Source organism: Desmodus rotundus, chromosome X (assembly GCF_022682495.2).
Source record: "Desmodus rotundus isolate HL8 chromosome X, HLdesRot8A.1, whole genome shotgun sequence".
In the NCBI taxonomy this organism is placed as follows: Eukaryota; Metazoa; Chordata; class Mammalia; order Chiroptera; family Phyllostomidae; genus Desmodus; species Desmodus rotundus.
The window spans coordinates 61,938,337-61,948,947 of record NC_071400.1 but is presented as its reverse complement, the minus strand read 5'-3'; the positions used below and the strand labels follow the sequence as shown (position 1 = coordinate 61,948,947).

Here is a 10,611-nt window from a genome sequence, read left to right as displayed (position 1 = left end):
GCCCCTTCCCCTTCTTTCCCCAGTTATCCCCCTCCCTCTGGTCACTGTCAGTTTGTTCTATATTTCTTTTCTTTTTTTGTTGTTTAGTTTTATTTCATAATCATAAACTTAAGTCTGCAAACCAGCTAGACTTGGAAGGGGTAAGGAAAACATGGAACCCAATGAACTGCATGGAGAGCACAAAGATTATAGAACATTCCAAGCAGATGCGGTGAAGAGGTGTTCTCCTGAGCTACAGAAGGAATGGTCTGGTGGTTGAGATAAAACACAAGTCACATTTATGAGAGTTGTCCATGGTCAGCAATGGTGATCTTCTGACTGGTCCTGCCATGCCTGGACCCATAGTGCTCCATGGCTCTCACAGTGCCATGGCTCTCATCGGTGCCTTCTTTCACCTGGTGGAAGACCACATGCTTGCTGTCCAGCCACTTGGTCTTGTGCAGGTGCAGGTGCAGGTGAAACTGGAAACTGTTTGTGTTGGGTCCAGCATTCGCCATGGACTAGATGCCACGACGAATTAACTCTGTGTGCTTCAGGACGAAATTCTCATCATCAAATTTCTCCCTGTAGATGGACTTGCCAGCTGTGTCGTTGTGGCATGTGAACTCACCACCCTGGCACATAAATCCTGGAATAATTCTGTGAAAGCAGGAGCCTTTATAATCAAACCCTTTCTCCCCAGTGCTCAGAGCATGAAAGTTTTCTGCCATCTTTGGAACTTTGTCTACAAACAGCTCAAAGGAGACGTGGTGCAAGGGCTCGCCATCAGCAGCAACGTTGAAGAACACAGTGAGGTTGACCATGGCTGGGTGCGTGAAGGTCCAATGCGGTGGCGGTGTCTGCAAGGCCTGTACTTTCTCTAAATTTTTTTCTGAGTTCTTATAATTTGAGGGTGTGTAGGAAAGCAAAATTCATTATGCCATGGAAAAGGTCACCAAAAAATGATCACTTATACAATTAATCCTCCTCAAAAATCCCTCCATGCTAAACAACAGCATCTATACCCTTCATCACATTGTTGGTCCTTTGTTGACTATTGAATACTAACAGTGCAAAAATTACAAATAATGGCAAGTTAAAATTATAAATCTTGCAAAAGATATAAGATTTTATAAAGTTGAAAGTGGTGTTGGACAACTGCTTCAACACACAAACCACTGACACATTAATTAAATCAGTTACTAACTGAAATGAAGAAAATCGACATGGATTGAAAAGTGATGGGTATTTTGATATCAAATTAGTAAAGGGTCTTGAGAAGAAACAGTGAATTGTTCAAATGTTTTGGCAAAAATAACTCTTTTTATGCTAGAATAATCACAAATGAGGTATATCATGTGATACTTTTATTGGAAAAATGTCTCAAATCCCCCAAACAATTCTTATTTCATTTTTTTGTCCATTCTAAAAATTAGTGCATAGTTGCAATTAAAACCTAAAATATTTTAAAATATGAGATTAAACAAGCTTATTTTCATAATTTTTGTTTCATTTTTCTAGATGAAGTTCCAAACAAACCTTTGTTCCATAATTTGTAATGAAATTTTATTTCCCTTTTAGGTTAATTACCTTGATATATCTAGTTAACACCCATCACCACACATTGTTAAATTTTTTTTTCTTGTGATGAAAACTTTTAAGATCCACTCTCTTAGCAACTTTCAAATATCTAATACAGTAGTATTAACTATAGTCACCATGTACATTTCATCTCCATTACTTATTTTTTTGTAATGAAGTTTATACCTTTTGACCACCTTCACCTATTTTGTCCACCACCATCCCCCACTTCTGGCAACCACCAATCTGTTCTTTATATCTATGATTTTTTTTTTCAGATTCCACATATAAGTGAGATCAGACAGTATTTATCTTCCTCTGTCTGACTTATTTCACTTAGCATAATGCTAAGTGACTTTGACTTTTGTGAATGTGCTTTTGGTGTCATATCCAAAAAAACACATTGCCAAGCGCTGGCCAACATGGCTCAGTTGATTGGACTGTCATCCTCTAAACCAAAATGTTGCAGGTTCGATACCCGTCAGGGCAGTATACCTAGGTTGTAGGTTCGATCCCTTGGTCGGGGCATGTAAGGGAGGCAACCAATCAATGTTTTTCTCTCACACCAATATTTCTATCTCTCCTCCCCTCTCTCTTTCACTCCCTCCCTTTATCTCTCTCTAAAAGCCATGAAAAAATGTCTTCAGGTGAGGATATGGATACATACATACATACATACATATATAGATACAGATAGATATATAGATATATAGATATATAAAACATTGCCAAGACCAATGTCAAGGAGCTTTTTCCCTTTGTTTTCTTCTAAGAGTTTTATGATCATATCTTACATTTAAGTCTTTAATCCATTTTGAGTTAATTTTTGTGAATTGTGTAAGATAGAATTCTAATTTTATTATTTTGCATGTGAATATCCAATTTTCCCAGCTCCATTTATTTAAGACACTGTCTTTTCCTCATTGAGTTTTCTTGGCTCTACTATCAAATATTAGTTGAATATATAAACACATATACATGAGCTTACTTCTAGGCTCTTAATTCTCTTTCATTGGTCTATGGGTCTGTTTTTATGCCAGTACCATATTGTTTTTATTATGATAGCTTTGTAATATTGTTTGAAATCAAGAAGTGTGATGCCTCTAGCTTTGTTCTTCTTTCTCAGGATTTCTTTAGTTATTGGGATTTTTTGAGGTTCCAAATGAATTTTAGGATTTTTAAATAGTCCTGTAAAAAATGCCGTTGGAATCTTGATAGGGATTTTTTGATCCAACAAGGTGCTGGGCCTCTTCATGGACTTCTGCAGTCCCACAAAATTATTGTTGTTCACGGGCAGTTGTCAAAATTTGTGTTTCTGTGGGGGCAAAGGCTAATACTTTTATTCCACCATCTTGTTGACATTATTTTCCTGACCTAGGATTTAAAACCAGGCTTGTCTCCCTTTATCCACATCCTTGCCAACACTCATTGTTTGTTCATTTGTTGAAAATAGCCATTCTGACAGGTGTAAGGTGGTATCTCATACTGGTTTGGATTTGCATTTCTCTAATGATTAATGATGTCGAGCAACTTTTCACATGTCTGTTGGCGATCTGTATGTCCTCTTTGGAGAAGTGTCTATTCAGGTCTTCTGCCCAATTTTTAATTGGGTGGGTTTGTTTTTCTGGTGTTTTCTGAGTTCTTTATAAATTTTGGATATTAACCCCTTATCAAAGGAATCATTGAAAAATATTTTTTTGTTTTGTTGTGGTTTCTTCTGCTGGGCAAAAAGTTTTTAGTTTGATGTAGTCCCATTTGTTGTTGTTTTTTCCCCTTTTGTTTCCCTCACCAAGGAGATATATCAGAAAAAATTATTGCTAAGATTTTCCTGCCTATGTTTTCTTCTAGAAGTTTTATGGTTTCAAGTCTTATACTTAACTCTTTAATCTATTTTGAGTTTATTCTTGTACGTGGTGTAAGAAGCTGGTCTATTTTCATTATTTTGCATGTATCTGTCCAATTGTATGTTTTTGCCTCCTTTGTCAAATATTAATTAACTATATAAGTATGGGTTTATTTCTGGCCTCTCTATTCTGTTCCATTAATCTATATCTCTGTTCTTATGCCAGTACCATGCTGTCTTGATTACTGTGACCTTGTAGTCTACTTTGATATCAGGTAGCATAATGCCTGCAACTTTGTTCATCTTTTTCAAAATTGCTGAGGCTATTCAGGGTCTTTTGTGGTTCTATATGAACTTTTGGACTATTTGTTTTAGTTCTTTGAAATATGCCATTGGCATTTTGATAGGAATTTTGTTGAATCTGTTCATTGCTTTGGGTCATGTGGACATTTTAATCATGTTAGTTTTTTGTTGGTGGGAATGAAGATTGGAGCTGAATATAGTGTGGAGGTTTCTCAAAAAAATTAAAAATGGAACTGCCTTATGTCCCAGCGATTCCACTTATTTTTTTAAAAGATTTTATTTATTTATTTTTAGAGAGAGTGGAAGGGAAGGAGAAAGAGAGGGAGAGAAACATCATTGTGTGGTAGCCTCTTGTGTGCCCCCTACTGGGAACCTGGCCTGCAACCCAGGCGTGTGCCCTAACTGGTGACCCTTTGGTTCCCAGGCCCATGCTCAATCCACTGAGTTACACCAGCTAGGGCCCACTTCTTAGAATATATTATCCAAAGAATCCTCAAATACTAATTCAAAGGAATATATGCACCCGTTTGTTTGCTGCACCATTATTTACAATAGCCAAGATATGGAATCAATCTGCATGCCCATCAGTAGATGACTGGATAAGGAAAAGCTGTGGTACATTTACACAATAGATTACTACATGGCAATAGAAAAAAAAAAGAAATTCTTACCTTTTGCGACAGCATAGATGGAACTGGAGAGTACTATGCTAAGTGAAATAAGCCAGTCAGTGAAAGACAAATACCATATGATCTCACTTATATGTGGAATCTAATGAACAATATAAACTGACAAACAAAATAGAAACAGAGGCATGGGTGCATGGAACAAACCAACAGTTGTTAGAGGGGAGTGGGGAGGGGAAACTGGATGAAAGAAGATAAAGGGATTAGCCAAAGGATGTATATGCATAGTCCATAAACACAGACATCAACATAGATGTGGTGATGGTGCAAGGGAAGAGGGGACAAGGGCTGGGTGGAGATGGGCAAAGGGGAAGAAAACGGGGACATCTGTAATAGTGTGAACAATAACACTGAAGTTAAAAATACAAATAAAAAGCTGTGGTACATAAATACAATGGAGTAATAGCCATAAAAAAGTGAAATTTTTTACCTTTTGCTACAACATGGAACCTAGAGGGTATTATGCTTAGGGAAATAAGTCAGACAGAGAAAGACAAATACCACATGATTTCACTTATATGTAAAATCTAAAGAACAAACTAAATAGAAACAGACTCATAGATACAGTGAACAGACTGACAGTTGTCAGTGGGATAGGAGGTTGAGTAAAAAAGGTGAAGAGATTAAGAAGTACAAATTGGTAGTTACAGAATAGTCACAGATGTAAAGTACAGCACAGGCAATATAGTAAATAATATCATAATAACTATACATGGGGCCAGGTGGGTACTTGAAACATCAGGGGGGCCACTCTGTTAAGTTCATGATTTTCTAACCACTATGGTGTACATCTGAGACTAATACAGAATAATACATATTGAATGTAAACTGTATTTGAAAAAACATATAAGTAAATAAAATCAGGTTTTCCTTAATTAAATGGTATGCTCTTTGTGCTGTACAATGCCACCTTCTTTTCTAATTATATCCATTTAGAATGTGCATATAAAATTAAACATTCCTTTTTATTTAACAAGACCTATTAGTTTTCAACACAATTGACCCATCCCTCCTCAAAGATTTTTCCTGCCTTGGTTTCTAGTAAGCTATTTTTCTGTTTTTTCCCCTATTTATATGGTTACTTCCCAATCCCTTTTTCTAGATCTTTTTCCTCTATCTGACCCTTTAGTGTTGGAGTATGCAGGATTCTTCCTGGGCCCTTTGCTTTTTAATTCTATGTACTTTTCCTGAGAAATGTCATCCACTCCTATGACTTCAACTATCATCAGTAGTCTGATGACTCCCATATTTTTATCTCCAGCATACACCATTTCTATAAGGTCAAGACTATATCTAACTTCATATTCTACATTTGCATATATCATAGATACCTCGAGTTCAATATGTTCAAATTGAACTAATTGTCTTTTTTCCCTTCAAACCTGATTATCTTCTGGGTTTCTAAAACTCAATAAATGGTAATACTATCCACTCAACTGCTCAAGCTATATGCTTAAACTTATCTTTTCCTTTTCCTTCTCCTTCACACAATATATACAGTGAGTCAAAAAGTCCTGTCAATTCTACTTTCTTAAAAATATACCCAATTGATTAGCTTTTCTACATCTCCACAACTATAATTTACTAACCACAAAGCTACTAACAATGCCTATTGTATTGCTCCAATAGCTTCTTAACTAGTTTCATCATAAAACCTTTTGTTCCCACTCCATTATTTTCTCCACATACCAAAAAGTAAGATTTTTAAGTGCAAATCTGATTGTTTCATTGTCTTGATCTCATTTCTCTTTGCAGCTCTCTAATCAGTAAATCAAACTTCTTAACATTGCCAGGCCCCTGCCTACTCTCCTATCTCATATTCTACTTTTCTCCCCACTTTATTTCAGGTATACTGGCTTTCTCTCATTTCCTTAAATATACCAAGTTTTATCCTGCCTCAGGCATTTCCCCAGGTTGGTTTATCAAACCAAATCCCTTAACATAGCTCATTCTTTAGATATCTTAACTATCACCTTTGGTTTTGATCACTTGAAAACTAATTATGTTCTTCATTATACAATTCTGTAGTATTCAGTGCTCTGCCACTAGTAATTATTTAATTATATGTTTCTTTCTTTCTTCTACTGTTGAAATATAAATGTTGTGAGAGAAGGAATAGCGACTGTGTTGTTAATTGTTGTGTTCTCACTACCTAGCATATTGTAAACCTGTTGGAAATAAATTACATGTATCAATGTACTACAGCCTATTCCACTGATAAATAAAAATAAGTTTCAGATTATTGCTCATTATAGTTCATTAATGTCACTAGTCCAAAAATACTAAGGTGTAAAATTGAAAGATATATGCATGTCTATGACATAGCCTGTACTTCATTCTCTGTTGCAATCCTATTTTAAAATGTGCCTGAGTTGTTGATTCAAAAATTTTAATTTGTATTATATACTGCTTGAAAGTCATGCATTATTCATTTAATGTCAAAATGCCCAGAAGTACTTTTAATTCTTCTGTATTTCCTACTGTGATTTTTCAAATCCTGCTGGGTCAGGCGGCATTGACTCATCTTAGAAAATATACTCATTTGACTTCATTATTTGACTTTCAAATAAGAGTTCTTTATATTACAAAAAAAGAAACATTTTCTCTTCTCTCTCTTAGATACAAAACCAGGAGCCAACTAAATGCTTCTAAAAGAGACTCACTTTATTATAAAGACACAGATAGGTTAAAAGGAAATATGTGGGAAGTGATATACAATACAAAAAATAATCCAAAGAAAGCTGGAGTGGCTATATTAATACCATATAAAATAGATTTCAGAATAAGGAGTATTATCAAGAGTAAAGACAGACATTTCATAATGATAAACAGGTTAATTCTTTAGGAAGACATAGCAATCCTAAATGTGTATGCACCTACAACAGGGATTGAATATACATGAAGCAAAAACTGACAAAAATGAAAGACAAAATAGACAAAACATGATTATAGTTGGATATTTCAACCCACTTTTCTCAGTAATTGATAGAACAAGTAGACAGATCATCAATAAGATTATAAAAGATTTGAAGAACTCGATCAACTGACATGACTTACTTGGCACTTATATAAAATTCCAATCAACAAGAGCAAAATACATATTATTTTTTTTTTAAAAATTATTGTTATTCAATTACAGTTGTCTGCCTTTTCTCCCCATCCCTCCACCCCACCCCAGCTGAACCCCCTCCCTCCCCCAACTCCACCCTCCCCCTTGGTTTTGTCCATGTGTCCTTTATAGTAGTTCCTGTAAACCCCTCTCCCCACTGTCCCCTCCCCACTCCCCTCTGGCTATTGTTAGATTGTACTTAACCTCAATGTCTCTGGTTATATTTTGTTTGCTTTTTTCTTTTGTTGATTATGTTCCAGTTAAAGGTGAGATCAAATACATATTCTTTTCAACTCTACACAGAACATTCACCAAAATAGCCATAATATGGGCCATACAGCTAGAATTAATAAATGTAAAAGAAGTGAAATCATACAAAGTATGGTTCTCTGACCATGATGCAATTAAATTAGGAATCTGTAAGTTATGTCAAAAGTCCCTAAATATTTGTAACTTAAAACACATTTATATATAACACACGGGTGAAAGAAATCAAAGGTTACATCAGAATATATTTTTTACTGAATGAAAATGAAAACATGGAATACTAAAATTTGTGTGTTATAGCTAAAGGCATGCTCAAGGCAAATTTCTGGTATTAAGTGCTTACTATATCAGAAAAGAAGAAAGTATTAAATCAACAATCTGAGCTTCCATCTTAACTAGAAATAAAACAGCAAATTCAACCCAAAGTTTGGAAGGAAGAAAATAATAAAGAAAGGGAATCAATGAAATTGAAAACAGATAAACACTAGAGAAAATCAGTGAAATCAAAAGCTACTTACTTGATTATAACCAGAGACATTGAAATTAAGAACAATGTAACAACAGGACACAAGGACAAAATCAAGGGGGAGGGTAGAGGTGGGGGACGGAGGTGGGACTGCCTGGGGTGGGGTGGAAGGATGGGGAGCAAATGCAGACAATTGTAACTGAATAAAAATTTTAAAAATAAAAAAAAATTTAAAAAGCTACTTACTTGAAAATATTTATAAGCCTTAACTAATGTGATCAAGAAAAAAAAAGGGAGGAGAAACAAATTATAAATGTTTGGAGGGGGGGGAGAACCAAGATGGCGGCATAGGTAGATACACTGCGCCTCCTCGAACAACCAGAACTGACAGAAAATCAAACGGCAAGGAAGTCCGACACCAAGGAAATAAAAAATAAACATTCATCCAGACCGGTAGGAGGGGCGGAGAGGACTCGCATTGCCTTGGCGGGACCGAGACTGGCGGAGTGTGGGACGAAGGGGGCAGGCAGTCTGACCACTGGCAGACCCTGCGGACCCACATTAGCGCAGATAAACCGAGAGGGCCAGACTCAGAGTGGCGGAGAACAGGGCAGGCAGAGTGGTGGGTAGCACCTGGCGGCCCCACATTCGCACACAGATAAACCGGACAAACGGCGGGGAGCAAAGCAGACCGCACAACCCAGGGCCAGCTCGGGAAACAAAGCCTCAAACCTCTGATTGGGAACCATGAGGGTTGGGGCGGCAGCAGGAGAGACTCCCAGCCTCACAGGAGAGGTCGTTGGAGAGACCCACAGGGGCCTAGCCCGTGCACAAGCCCACCCACTCAGGAACCAGCAGCAGAGAGGCCCAGTTTGATTGTGGGTAGCGGAGTGAAAGACTGAAATCCGGTGGAGAGGGGAGCGGGCGCCATTGCTCCCTCTCGGCCCCTCCCCCACGTACAGCGTCACAGCACAGCAACCAGCGTTACCCCACCCTGGGGAACACCTAAGGCTCCGCCCCTTTAAGTAACAAACGCCCCAAGACCAAAAAAAAAAAAAAAAAAAAGGCCCAAATGACAGAACACTTCAAAGCTCCAGAAAAAATACAACTAAGCGAGGAAGAGACAGCCAACCTATCGGATGCACAGTTCAAAACACTGGTTATCAAGACGCTCACAGAATTGGTTGAATTTGTTCGAAAACCAGAGGAAAAAATGAAGACTATGCTAAGAGAAACAAAGGAAAATGTACAGGGAACCAATAGTGATGCGAAGGAAACTGGGACTCAAATCAATGGTGTGGACCAGAAGGAAGAAAGAAACATCCAACCAGAAAAGAATGAAGAAATAAGAATTCGGAAAAATGAGGAGAAGCTTAGGAACCTCCAGGACATCTTGAAATGTTCCAACATCCGGATTATAGGGGTGCCAGAAGGAGAAGAGGAAGAACAAAAACTTGAAAACTTATTTGAACAAATAATGAAGGAGAACTTCCCTCATCTGGCAAAGGAAATAGACTTCCAGGAAGTCCAGGAAGTTCAGAGAGTCCCAAAGAAGCTGGACCCAAGGAGGAACACGCCAAGGCACATCATAATTACATTACCTAAGATTAAACAGGAGAGAATCTTAGAAGCAGCAAGAGAAAAGGACACAGTTACCTACAAAGGACTTCCCATAAGACTGTCAGCTGATTTCTCCAAAGAGACCTTACAGGCAAGAAGGGGCTGGCAAGAAGTATTCCAAGTCATGAAAGGCAAGGACCTACATCCAAGATTACTGTATCCAGCAAAGCTATCATTTAGAATGGAAGGGCAGATAAAGTGCTTCTCAGATAAGGTCAAGTTCAAGGAGTTCATCATCACCAAGCCCTTATTATATGAAATGTTAAAGGGACTTACCTAAGAAAAAGAAGATCAAAAATAGGAACAGTAAAAATGACAGCAAACTCACAGTTATTAACGACCACACCTAAAACAAAAACAAGAGCAAACTAGGCAAACAACTAGAACAGGAACAGAACCATAGAGATGGAGATCACATGGAGGGTTGTCAATAGGGGAGTGGGAGGGGGAGAGGGGGGGAAAGATACAGAGAATAAGTATCATAAATGATAGGTAGAAAATAGACAGGGGGAGGGTAAGAATAGTGTAGGACATGTAGAAGCCAAAGAACTTATAAGTATGACCCATGGACATGAAGTATAGGAGGGGAATGTGGGAGGGAGGGGGTGGGCAGGATGGAGTGGAGTGAGGGGGGCGGGAAATGGGACAACTGTAATAGCATAATCAATAAATATATTTTAAAAATTATAAATATTAGGAATTAAAGAGGGAATATCACTAGAGATCCTACATATATTAAAAGGATAATAAAGAAATA

General features: G+C 37.5%; 1 pseudogene; it reads right to left on the bottom strand.

Annotated features, from left to right (window-relative positions):
- Positions 1-278: 278 nt before the first annotated feature.
- Positions 279-803, bottom strand: LOC112308182 (peptidyl-prolyl cis-trans isomerase A-like; annotated as a pseudogene).
- Between the last annotated feature and the right edge of the window lie 9,808 nt (positions 804-10,611).